General features: G+C 40.1%; 1 non-coding gene across 1 annotated transcript; it reads right to left on the minus strand.

Moving 5' to 3' along the window:
* Positions 1–998: 998 nt before the first annotated feature.
* LOC112730864 (small nucleolar RNA R71) lies at positions 999–1106 on the minus strand. The gene has a single exon (XR_003166668.1). It is a non-coding gene; the product is annotated as a small nucleolar RNA R71 (small nucleolar RNA).
* Between the last annotated feature and the right edge of the window lie 2120 nt (positions 1107–3226).

The following is a 3226-nucleotide window of genomic DNA, read 5'->3' on the forward strand; positions in this document are numbered from 1 at the left end:
CAACAAGTCGGACACGACCAGCTCCGGCCGCCATCCGCCAGTCGGACACGTCAACTCTGACTAGTACAGAAGATCTCATCCGAGATCGACCTACAGTTTCAGGTAACCCTCGGAACAATCACCTTCCTCTTTTTCAAAATTCTTTTATTTAACTAATTGTTTCAAATTTTTATTTTAATTTTATTTCTTCTCTCTATTTTCGAATTTGAACTTTAATTTTAAAATAAAAACAAAAATATTTTCCTTTTCTTTTTAATTATTTTCGAAAATTCTTCCTTCTCACCTCCTTCTAATTATTTATTTATTTACTGACACTTCTCTTCATCTCAAAAATTTGAACCCTCTTTTCCTTTTGGTATTCGAATTTCTCTTCTTCTATTCTTTTCTTCTTCTACTTACATAAAGGAATCTCTATACTGTGACATAGAGGATTCCATATTTTCTTTTCTGTTTTCTTTTTTTTTCATATGAGCAGGAACAAGGATAGGAACATTCTTGTTGAAGCTGATCCTGAACCTGAAAGGACTCTAAAGAGGAAGCTAAGGGAAGCTAAAGCACAACTATCTGGAGAAAATCTGACAGAAATTTTTGAAAAAGAAGGAGACATGGCCAAAAATAATAATAATGCAAGGACGATGCTTGGTGACTTTACTGCACCAAATTCCAATTTACATAGAAGAAGCATCTCAATCCCTGCCATTGGAGTAAACAATTTTGAGCTAAAGCCTCAATTAGTTTCTCTGATGCAACAGAGCTGCAAGTTTCATAGACTTCCATAAGAAGATCCTTTTCAGTTCTTAACTGAATTCTTGCAGATCTGTGATACTGTTAAGACTAATGGGGTTAACCCCGAGGTCTACAGGCTTATGCTTTTCCCGTTTGCTATAAGAGATAGAGCTAGAATATGGTTGGACACTCAACCTAAGGATAGCCTGAACTCTTGGGATAAGCTGGTCACGGCTTTCTTAGCCAAGTTCTTTCCTCCTCAAAAGCTTAGTAAGCTTAGAGTGGATGTTCAAACCTTCAGACAGAAAGAAGGTGAATCCCTCTATGAAGCTTGGGAGAGATACAAGCAACTGACCAAAAAGTGTCCTTCTGACATGCTTTCAGAATGGACCATCCTGGATATATTCTATGATGGTCTGTCTGAATTATCAAAGATGTCATTGGACCATTCTGCAGGTGGATCCATTCACCTAAAGAAAATGCCTGCAGAAGCTCAGGAACTCATTGACATGGTTGCAAATAAACAGTTCATGTACACTTCTGAAAGGAATCCTGTGAGTAATGGGACGCCTCTGAGGAAGGGAGTTCTTGAAATTGATGCTCTGAATGCCATATTAGCTAAGAATAAAATATTGACTCAGCAAGTCAATATGATTTCTCAGAGTCTGAATGGATTGAAGGAATCATCCAACAGTACTATAGAGGCATCTTCTGAAGAAGAAGCTTATGATCCTGAGAACCCTGCAATAGCAGAGGTGAATTACATGGGGAAACCCTATGGAAACACCTATAATCTCTCATGGAGAAATCATCCAAATTTCTCATGGAAGGATTAACAAAAGCCTCAACAAGGCTTTAATAATGGTGGAAGAAACAGATTTAGCAATAGCAAGCCTTTTCCATCATCCACTCAGCAACAGACAGAGAATTCTGAGCAGAATCCATCTAGTATAGCAAATATAGTCTCTGATCTATCTAAGGCCACTCTAAGTTTCATGAATGAAACAAGGTCCTCCATTAGAAATTTGGAGGCACAAGTGGGCCAGCTGAGTAAAAGAGTCACTGAAACCCCTCCTAGTACTCTCCCAAGCAATACAGAAGAGAATCCAAAAAAAGAGTGCAAGGCCATTACCTTACTTGGTGTGGCCGAACCCAAAGAGGAGGAGGAGGACGTGAATCCTAGTGAGGAAGACCTCCTGGGACGTTCAGTGACCAATAAGGAGTTTCCCTTTAAGGAACCAAAGGAATCTGAGGCTCATCTAGAGACCATAGAAATTCCATTGAACCTCCTTTTACCATTCATGAGCTCTGATGACTATTCATCCTCTAAAGAAGATGAAGACATTGTTGAAGAGCAAGTGGCTCAATATTTAGGAGCAATCATGAAGCTAAATGCCAAATTATTTGGTAATGAGACTTGGGAGGATGAACCCCCATTGCTCATCAAGGAATTAAATGCCTTGGTTCAGCAAACTCTACCTCAAGAGAAATAGGATCCTGGTAAATTTCTAATTCCCTGTAACATAGGCACCATGACCTTTGAGAAGGCTCTGTGTGACCTGGGGTCAGGAATAAACTTAATGCCACTCTCTGTAATGGAGAAACTTGGGATCTTTGAGGTGCAAGCTGCCAGAATCTCTTTAGAGATGGCAGACAACTCAAGAAAATAGGCTTATGGACAAGTAGAGGACGTGTTAGTAAAGGTTGAAGGCCTTTACATCCTTGCTGATTTCATAATCCTAGACACTGGGAAGGATGAGGATGAATCCATCATCCTTGGAAGACCCTTCCTAGCCACAGCAAGAGCTGTGATTGATGTGGACAGAGGAGAGTTAGTCCTTCAACTGAATAAGGACAACCTTGTGTTTAAAACTCAAGGATCTCCTTCTGAAACCATGGAGAGGAAGCATGAAAAGCTTCTCTCACTGCAGAGTCAACAAAAGCCCCCACAGTCAAACTCTAAGTTTGGTGTTGGGAGGCCACAACCAAACTCTAAGTTTGGTGTTAAACCCCCACATTCAAACTCTAAGTTTGGTGCTAGGAGGTTCCAACCATGCTCTGATTATCTGTGAGGCTCCATGAGAGCTCACTGTCAAGCTATTGACATTAAAGAAGCGCTTGTTGGGAGGCAACCCAATGTTATTTAATTTTATTTTTATTGTTATTTCGTGTTTTATTAGGTTGATGATCATGTGGAGTCACAAAAACTACTTAAAAATCAAAAACAGAATGAAAAACAGCATTAAAAACAGCTCACCCTAGAGGAAGAACTTACTGGCATTTAAACGCCAGTAAGAAGCATCAAACTGGCGTTTAACACCAGAAAGAAGCATCAAGCTGGCGTTAAACGCCAGAAATAAGCACCAGACTGGCGTTTAACGCCAGAACAGAGCATGGAAGTGGTGTTAAACGCCAAAAACAAGCAGCAAGCTGGCGTTAAACGCCAGCATTGCATACAAAGGGAATTTTGCATGCCTAATTAGAGCAGTGATGCTAAGTC

This window comes from Arachis hypogaea, chromosome 12, assembly GCF_003086295.3.
Source record: "Arachis hypogaea cultivar Tifrunner chromosome 12, arahy.Tifrunner.gnm2.J5K5, whole genome shotgun sequence".
Lineage (NCBI taxonomy): Eukaryota > Viridiplantae > Streptophyta > Magnoliopsida > Fabales > Fabaceae > Arachis > Arachis hypogaea.